The 10,462-nt window shown below is 46.0% G+C and overlaps 1 non-coding gene across 1 annotated transcript; it reads right to left on the reverse strand.

Moving 5' to 3' along the window:
- Window positions 1–9,964: 9,964 nt before the first annotated feature.
- Window positions 9,965–10,151, reverse strand: LOC118941549. The gene has a single exon (XR_005037846.1). It is a non-coding gene; the product is annotated as a U2 spliceosomal RNA (small nuclear RNA).
- Window positions 10,152–10,462: the final 311 nt, after the last annotated feature.

Genomic DNA, 10,462 nt, shown 5'->3' on the forward strand with positions numbered 1-10,462 from the left:
GGCACAGGGAGAGTGTGGCAGAGTCAGGAGTCAGACCTGAGCCAACTCCCCCTGTTTACCGTAAGGAGCCATGGATGGAATCAGAGCAGTCAGTGAAGTTGAGGTGTGCGTCTGATAATGTTGAGGAGTTATTGGACAGATTGGAGGAGAGTGAATGGATGGGAGATGATGAGACATTCAAGGAGATGTTGATGGAATTGGAGGAGAGTGAAGAGCGAGAGCTGTTGGTTTGGCGTAGTATGCACGGCATTCGCCCTGAGGAGCGTGTTAGCTGTCCGATGCCACCTGTGTCAGTTCCTCGTACTCAGCCTGAAACTTGTGTTAGAGTTCCGGAAGATTTGATGCCGGCTATACACACCAGGTCTCCAGTGCACCTTCACAACCCGGTGTGTCCTGTTCCTTGCACTCACCCTGAGGTGCGTGTCCCCAGCCCAGTACCACCAGTGCCGGCACCCCGCACCAGGCTGTCTCTCCGTCCCATCAATACAGGTGCTCCCGCCTGTCCGGTGCTACCAGAGTTTCCACCCCTCAGTCCAGAGGCGCCAGAGCCGTCCTCCTCTCCAGCGCTGCCAGAGTCTCCCGTCTGTCCAGAGCTGCTAGAGTCTCCCGTCTGTCCAGAGCTGCTAGAGTCTCCCGTCTGTCCAGAGCTGCCAGAGCCGCCAGTCTGTCATGAGCCGCCAGAGCCGCCAGTCAGCATGGAGCCGCCAGTCAGCGTGGAGCTGCCAGAGCCGCCAGTCAGTGTGGAGCCGCCAGAGCCGCCAGTCAGCTTGGAGCTGCCAGTCAGCCAGGAGCCGCCAGTCAGCCAAGATCCGCCAGAGCCGCCAGTCAGCCAGGATCCGCCAGAGCCGCCAGTCAGCCAGGATCCGCCAGAGCCGACAGTCAGCCAGGATCCGCCAGAGCCGCCAGTCAGCCAAGAGCCGCCAGTCAGCCAGGATCCGCCAGGATCCGCCAGAGCCGCCAGTCAGCCAGGATCCGCCAGAGCCGCCAGTCAGCCAGGATCCGCAAGAGCCGCCAGTCAGCCAGGATCCGCCAGAGCCGCCAGTCAGCCAGGATCCGCCAGAGCCGTCAGTCAGCCAAGAGCTGCCAGAGCCGTCAGTCAGCCAGAAGCTGCCAGAGCCGTCAACCAGCCTGAGCTATCTCTGTCCTGAGCTACCCCTCAGTCTTGAGCTACCCCTCAGTCCTGAGTTACTCCTCAGTCCTGAGCTACCTATCAGTCCTGAGCTACCCCTCAAGTCCAGAGGTGTCCCTCAGTCCGGTGGACCTGTTGTTTAGGGTTCCCAGGTCAGGGTCGGCGGCAAGGGTCGCCGTTCCTAGGAGACTACAGAGGTGGACTAAGACTATGGTGGAGTGGGGTCCACGTCCAGCGCCAGAGCCGCCACTGCGGACAGATGCCCACCCAGACCCTCCCCTAGAGGTTCAGGTTTTGCGGCCGGAGTCCGCACCTTGGGAGGGCGGTACTGTCACGTTCTGACCCTAGTTATTGTGTTTATTGTTTGTTTTAGTTAGGTCTGGATGTGAGTTGGGTGGGCATTCTATGTTTTGTGTGTCTAGGTTTTTTTTCTGTGTTCGGCCTAGTATGGTTCTCAATCAGAGGCAGGTGTCGTTAGTTGTCTCTGATTGAGAATCATACTTAGATAGCCTGGGTTTCACTGTTGTTTGGTGGGTGATTGTTTCCGTGTTTTACACCACACGGTACTGTTTTCGGTTTTCGTTATTCACGTTACTTTTATTGTTTTGTATGGAGTGTTCAGTTTGTGTTTTAATAAAAAAACATGAACACTTACCACGCCGCATATTGGTCCTCCGATCCTTCTCGCTTCTCCTCTTCAGACGAAGAGGAGGAAAACCATTACAATGTGACAGAAATATATTTTCCATAACCAAAAATATAGTATTTTCAGCTGTTAGAAGCTGGTGTAAAAAATGCAAAATATTAAATGTATTTTTTTATTAATTTAACTAGGAAAGCCAGTTAAGAACAAATTCTTATTTACAATAACGGCCTAACCCGGTCGACGCTGGGCCAATTGTGTGCCGCCCTATGGGACTCCAAATCATGGCCGGATGTGATACAGCCTGGATTCAAACCAGGTACTGTAGTGATGCCTCTTGCATTGAGATGCAGCGCCTTAGACCCGCACACCACTTGGGAAGTATAGAAATAACTCACATAGAACACTTCTTAGACTTGCTTTCAATAAGAATGACAGATCTATAGCACACTTTTCTATGTGAATTTGATCAGGTCACCCAAAAAGTTACATATTGCAGCTTTAAAGTTTTAGGAATATAAATGGAACTTTAATTTTCAATGCTATTATACTTAACCAGGTAAAAACCCCTGAATGCGTCCAAAAACATTCTGTGATTGATTTATTTTGATATACCAATAACCACCAAAACGGGTTTTCCCTGCTTACTCCATGATTCAAAATCCAGGCTAGCTAACGTTAGCTGGTGCTCTATCTATATCGACTGAATGGGGGCCACTTGTGTATTATTTGTTAAGTATTTCAAAACGTTTGGTGGTGATAAATACAAATAATTTAACTGTTCTTTACCTCCAAAAGCATGTGGCGGTTTCTTTCCAAAATTCACTATTCTTCTTGCTACTAGCTGAGAATGGTAACTTCCTGTTGAAGTTGCTGTATGGAATTAATGGATACTCAGAATGCAGTACAAACACTTTAAAGACACACCCTATCCCATCAGCACTCAAATTAAGTGGACACTTCTGACGAGTATACACTTGGAGGGCAAGGGGCGAGGGAGGAAGGAATGATTTTTAAACCACCCTTGGCCAGAAATGTGTTACTTGTTCATCCTGCCATGATTGTGTTTTCAGACACCGGTAGCTTGTGGGTAATATATATGCGTCAATTGAGTGCATGTCTACTTATATTAAATATATAATTATTAATATAGGCCTATTGTATGATAGCTAGCAAATGAATTAGCTAACTAACGTTAGCCTGCCTAGCTGGAACTTCTGAAGAAGGAAAACGTTTTATTTCAACAATTTCCAAAAGATAACCAAACAAAAACATTGACTTTTTATGAGAGGTGTTTGTGCCGTCATGTGCATTAGTAGCACAATTTCTGACTTATTTGCATTCGTTTTTACTTACACTTGTATGCTGACTTCTCCATTGAGGTTGTTTTTTGCAGCGTTTTCTTAGCGGATGTACAATCGTTGCGAATTGAATTATGGGGAGTTTCAGGCCCTGGAGTGAACATAATTGTACACTCGCAAACTCTACAAAAAACGAGGGCCGGGGGGCTTACGTAGCAAACTTCCCTTGCTTGGCAAATCACTTGGACCGCCCTCCAAGATGGCGACGGGGATTTCCCCAAGGGCATAAGTAGGTGGATGAGGGTGTGTTTTTTATGAGTTTGAACCGCAACCTCAGACTGCTCTCCTCTTCTTCTCTGGCATTATGGCAGTCCGCAAACAAACGTTTAAGGTGCATGCCGCCACCTACTGTACAGGTAGGGAATGAGAAAAAAAGATCCATTGCTGGAAAGGGGAAAAACCCAACATCACATACAATACAACAATTTAAATGAATCATAAAACCCACCCCACTCCTTCAGTCAAAGTCCAAACCACATCCTTACACAGGCGGCTGAACATTCGGATTTCTTGTAAATGGTTGTGCTGTAAAATCCCTGATTCCCCAAAAAATTACATTTGACTGGTTTCTCTAATCCAACTACCATGGTTTCTTCAACGTTACTCCACTCTTCTTAACACCTCTGGATAGGAGACATGCTGGGCAGCCCTCCTTCACCCTAACTTGGCACTTCATGAATTCGGGCGCATGCTCGCCACCACAATTGCAGCATTTCCACCTCAACGAATACGATACTCCTCCCGTCTACATACACTTTAACACATGTCCAAATACGAAGGCTCTTACAGGGGTATCTCACGTAACCCAAATATACAGTACGTGTGAAGGGAGAGACTCTTCTTCAAACAACAAAACAACAAACCACTCCATCAACCATATGAGTCAGTTGGAGTGCATCTACTGCATATTCAGGCTATATCAACGTGTCACGAGTCCAGCAGTTTGTACCTTCTCACGTGAGTTCCAAACATCTCTAAGGGTTTCCCCTAGCGTGAGTGTTTTTAGGCACGTGATGTCAGAATGCACTCACTGTTCCAAAATGGGATTGTTACACAACAGGGCAGTTAAAGCACACTGCCCTCAAACCATGACACACTGCATGCTAATTATCTATAGGCTGTTTCAACTTGTCAATTTCAAACTAACACGTTTTATTTTCTAACAACAGTTGGATTTGAGGTGTGTTAAGCCTCATTAATTCACATAGAAGTAGCCCATTTCAGTGTTGCGGACAAAGATGGCCCCCTCGCTTCGCGTTCTTAGGAAACTATGCAGTATTTTGTTTTTTTAATGTATTATTTCTTACACTGTTATTCCAGGAATCTTAAGTCTTATTACATACAGCTGGGAGGAACAATTGGATATAAGAGCAACGTCAACTTACCAACATTATGACCAGGAATACGACTTTCCCAAAGCAGATCCTCTGTTTGGTCCACCACCCAGGACAATGGATCGGATCCCAGCAGGCGACCCAAAACAACAGTGCCGCAGAAGGGGCAGACGGAGCGGTCTTCTGGTCAGGCTCCGTAGATGGGCACATTGCCCACCACTCCCGAGTATACTACTTGCCAATTTCCAGTCTCTTGACAACAAGGTAGACGAAAATCTGATCAAGGGTTGCCTTGACAAAGATTGTAACATTCTCTGATTCACGGAAACATGGCTCACTCGGGATACGTTATCAGAGTCGGTACAGCCACCTGGTTTCTTCACGCATCGCGCCGACAGAAACAAACATCTCTCTGGTAAGAAGAAGGGCGGGGGTGTATGCCTTATGATTAACGAGTCGTGGTGTGATCATAACAACATACAGGAACTCAAGTCCTTTTGTTCACCTGACCTAGAATTCCTTACAATCAAATGCCGACAGCATTATCTACCAAGAGAATTCTCTTTGATTATAATTACAGTCGTGTATGTATATGCCCCCCCCCCAAGCAGACACCTCGACGGCCCTGAAAGAACTTTGGACTCTATGTATTGGACTCTATGTAAACTGGAAACCACATATCCTGAGGCTGCATTTATTGTAGCTGTGTAACGGTTGTCTGATGAAGAAGGATCGGACCAAAGCGCAGCGTGGTAAGTGTTCATGATTTTTATTAGATCAACAAACACTAGAACAAAATAAAACAAGAGGGAAAACCGAAACAGTCCTGTCAGGTGCAGAAACACAAAACAGAAAATAACTACCCACAAAACACAGGTGGGAAAAGGCCACCTATGGTTCCCAATCAGAGACAACGATAGACAGCTGTCCCTGATTGAGAACCATACCCGGCCAAACACAAAGAAATAGAAAACATAGAAATAAAGAAACTAGAATGCCCACCCTAGTCACACCCTGGCCTAATCTGGGCTAATCTGAAAACAAGGCTCCCTAAATTCATCAGCATATCGAATGCGCGACCCGGGCTGGCAAAATTCTGGATCATAGTTACTCTAACTTCCGCGATGCATACAAAGCCCTCCCTTGCCCTCCTTTCGGCAAATCTAACCACAACTCCATTTTGTTGCTCCCAGCCTATAGACAGACACAGAGGAAACGCCCGTGCTCAGGTCTGTTCAACGCTGGTCCGACCAATCTGATTCCACGCTTCAAGATTGCTTCAATTATGTGGACTGGGATATGTACCGGATAGCGTCGAACAACAACAATGATGTACAGTGCCTTGCGAAAGTATTCGGCCCCCTTGAACTTTGCGACCTTCTGCCACATTTCAGGCTTCAAACATAAAGATATAAAACTGTATTTTTTTGTGAAGAATCAACAACAAGTGGGACACAATCATGAAGTGGAACAACTTTTTTAACAATTAAAAAACTGAAAAATTGGGCGTGCAAAATTATTCAGCCCCTTTACTTTCAGTGCAGCAAACTCTCTCCAGAAGTTCAGTGAGGATCTCTGAATGATCCAATGTTGACCTAAATGACTAATGATGATAAATACAATCCACCTGTGTGTAATCAAGTCTCCGTATAAATGCACCTGCACTGTGATAGTCTCAGAGGTCCGTTAAAAGCGCAGAGAGCATGAAGAACAAGGAACACACCAGGCAGGTCCGAGATACTGTTGTGAAGAATTTTAAAGCCGGATTTGGATACAAAAAGATTTCCCAAGCTTTAAACATCCCAAGGAGCACTGTGCAAGCGATAATATTGAAATGGAAGGAGTATCAGACCACTGCAAATCTACCAAGACCTGGCCGTCCCTCTAAACTTTCAGCTCATACAAGGAGAAGACTGATCAGAGATGCAGCCAAGAGGCCCATGATCACTCTGGATGAACTGCAGAGATCTACAGCTGAGGTGGGAGACTCTGTCCATAGGACAACAATCAGTCGTATATTGCACAAATCTGGCCTTTATGGAAGAGTGGCAAGAAGAAAGCCATTTCTTAAAGATATCCATAAAAAGTGTTGTTTAAAGTTTGCCACAAGCCACCTGGGAGACACACCAAACATATGGAAGAAGGTGCTCTGGTCAGATGAAACCAAAATTGAACTTTTTGGCAACAATGCAAAACGTTATGTTTGGCGTAAAAGCAACACAGCTGAACACACCATCCCCACTGTCAAACATGGTGGTGGCAGCATCATGGTTTGGGCCTGCTTTTCTTCAGCAGGGACAGGGAAGATGGTTAAAATTGATGGGAAGATGGATGGAGCCAAATACAGGACCATTCTGGAAGAAAACCTGATGGAGTCTGCAAAAGACCTGAGACTGGGACAGAGATTTGTCTTCCAACAAGACAATGATCCAAAACATAAAGCAAAATCTACAATGGAATGGTTCAAAAATAAACATATCCAGGTGTTAGAATGGCCAAGTCAAAGTCCAGACCTGAATCCAATCGAGAATCTGTGGAAAGAACTGAAAACTGCTGTTCACAAATGCTCTCCATCCAACCTCACTGAGCTCGAGCTGTTTTGAAAGGAGGAATGGGAAAAAAATTCAGTCTCTCGATGTGCAAAACTGATAGAGACATACCCCAAGCGACTTACAGCTGTAATCGCAGCAAAAGGTGGCGCTACAAAGTATTAACTTAAGGGGGCTGAATAATTTTGCACGCCCAATTTTTCAGTTTTTGATTTGTTAAAAAAGTTTGAAATATCCAATAAATGTCGTTCCACTTCATGATTGTGTCCCACTTGTTGTTGATTCTTCACAAAAAAATACAGTTTTATATCTTTATGTTTGAAGCCTGAAATGTGGCAAAAGGTCGCAAAGTTCAAGGGGGCCGAATACTTTCGCAAGGCACTGTAAATGCTGATTCGGTGAGCGAGTTTATTAGCAAGTGCATCAGTGATGTTGTACCCACAGCGACTATTAAAACCTTCCCAAACCAGAAACCATGGATTGATGGCAGCATCCGCGCAAAACTGAAAGTACGAACCACTGCTTTTAATCAGGGCAAAGTGACTAGAAACATGACCGAATACAAACAGTGTAGCAATTCCTTCCGCACAGCAATCAAACAAGCTAAGCATCAGTGTAGAAACAAAGTAGATTCTCAATTAAATGGCTCAGACATGAGAGGTATGTGGCAGAGTCTACAGTCAATCACGGGCTACAAAAAGAAAACCAGCCCCGTCGCGGATATCTTGCTCCCAGACAAACTAAACAACTTCTTTGCTCGCTTTGAGGGCAATACAGTGCCACCGACACGGACCGCTACCAAAACCTGCGGGCTCTCTTTCACCGCAGCCAACGTGAGTAAAACATTTAAACGTGTTAATCCTCGCAAGGCTGCCGGCCCAGATGGCATCCCTAGCCGCCTCCTCAGAGCATGTGCAGACCAGCTGGCTGGTGTGTTTACGGACATATTCAATCAATCCCTATCCCAGTCTGCTGTTCTCACATGCTTCAAGAGGGCCACCATTGTTCCTGATCCCAAGAAAGCTTAGGTAACTGAGCTAAACGACTACTACGTAGCACTCACTTCCGTCATCATGAAGTGCTTTGAGAGACTAGTCAAGGATCATATCACTTCCACCCTACCTGACATCCTAGACCAACTCCAATTTGCTTACCGCCCCAATAGGTCCACAGACGACACAATCGCAATCCCACTGCACACTGCCCTAACCCATCTGGACAAGAGGAATACCTATGTAATAATGCTGTTCATCGACTACAGCTCAGCATTTAACACCATAGTACCCTCAAAACCTGTCATTAAGCTAGAGACCCTGGGTCTCGATCCCGCCCTGTGAAACTGGGTCTTGGACTTTCTAACGGGACTCTCCCAGGTGGTGAGGGTAGGATACAACATCTCCACCCCGCTGATCCTCAACTCTGGGGCCCCACAAGGGTGCATTCTCTGCCCTCTCCTGTACTCCCTGTTCACCCATGACTGCATGGCCATGCACGCCTCCAACTCAATAACCAAGTTCACAGACGACACTACAGTGGTAGGCTTGATTACCAACAATGACGAGGCATCCTACAGGGAGGAGGTAAGGGCCCTCAGAGTGTGGTGTCAGGAAAATAATCTCACACTCAACGTCAACAAAACAAAGGAGATGATCGTGAACTTCAGGAATCAGCAGAGGGAGAACCCCCCTATCCACATCGACGGGACAGTAGTGGAGAAGGTGGAAAGTTTTAAGTTCCTTGGCGTACACATCACGGACAAACTGAAATGGTCTACCCACACAGAGAGTGTGGTGAAGAAGGCGCAACAGCGCCTCTTCAACCTCAGGAGGCTGAAGAAATTTGTCTTGTCACCAAAACACTCAAACTTTTACAGATGCACAATCGAGAGCATCCTGTCGGGCTGTATCACCGCCTGGTACGGCAACTGCTCCGCCCACAACCGTAAGGCTCTCCAGAGGGTAGTGAGGTCTGCACAATGCATCACCGGGGGCAAATTACCTGCCGTCCATGATACCTACACCACCCGATGTCACAGGAAAGCCAAAAAGATCATCAAGGACAACAACCACCCGTGTCACTGTTCACACCGCTGTCATTCAGAAGGTGAGGTCAGTACAGGTGCATCAAAGCTGGGACTGAGAGACTGAAAAACAGCTTATATCTCAAGGCCATCAGACTGTTAAACAGTCATCACTAACATTGAGTGGCTGCTGCCAACATACAGCCTCAAATCTCTAGCTACTTTAATAATTGGATGTAATAAATGTATCACTAGTCACTTTAAACAATGCCACTTCATATAATGTTTACATACCCTACATTACTCATCTCATATGTATATACTGTACTCTGTACCATCTACTGCATCTTGCCTATGCCGCATTGCCATTGCTCATCCACATATTAATGTGTACATATTCTTATTTATCCCTTTACATGTGTGTGTATAAGGTAGTTGTTGTGAAATTGTTAGATTACTTGTTAGATAGTACTGCACTGTCGTAACTAGAAGCACAAGCATTTCACCACACTCAAATTAACATCTGCTAACCATGTGTATGTGACCAATAAAATTGGATTTGATTTGGTGTGATGCGACCTGACCCAACGGAGAGTACTGGGACGCCGCCGACAAACAAGAGTGAGCAATCGGCGGAGCGGCTGACGTAGCAAATTGGTGGTGGAACGCTGCCGGAGCCGACAGAGAGCGCTCAGAAGCTGCCAGCAAGCGAGAGACCAATCAGAGTGGAGCGGTGGACCTATTTATTCTTTTATTTTTTTAAATGGCGGGAAACGGGGGACCCCATTGAAGGGCGCTTCGCCTTTCTTTCAGTTTGAATGTTTCTTTGCTTCTCTTCTACTGCCAGCTAGCTAGCCAGCCAGCTAGCTGGCTAGCTAGCTGTTTACATAGCTTTGTGAATTTGTATTTTTCCTTGACAACGGGAGAAAAGTGTTGCACCGTTCCCGGAGGTACTGCAATAGCGGGTCGATGCGCGGAGCGGACGGAGCAAGCCCCATTTCCGACTCCCTGTTCGAAAAATCCATTTAATATGTAGTCCCCCGATGGGGGACGTATCAGATATTAAACTGATAAGAACAGATTTTTTTTTATTTTATTTTTTTATCAAAATATATTTATTACTTTCAAAAACCAACCAATAATCTTCCAAAATTCAGTCAACTTAAATATACAATTCCAACAAACTACAAATAATAATTCCAAACCTGCTAAATTATACCCAAGTCCAAATCCAAAAACTATTGACCAATAACCTACAAAATACCCATATACCCCACCTATATTACAACAAAGTCTCACCCAGTACTCCCCTTCTCTATCCCGACTAACCCACCTCCACTCGTAAATCCCCTACATCACCCCCATCTCTCACCATCCCCCCTCCCCTGAACACAGCAACAGCGCCCGGCACATGCCCCACCCTCAG

This window comes from Oncorhynchus mykiss, chromosome 19, assembly GCF_013265735.2.
Source record: "Oncorhynchus mykiss isolate Arlee chromosome 19, USDA_OmykA_1.1, whole genome shotgun sequence".
NCBI classification, from domain to species: domain Eukaryota; kingdom Metazoa; phylum Chordata; class Actinopteri; order Salmoniformes; family Salmonidae; genus Oncorhynchus; species Oncorhynchus mykiss.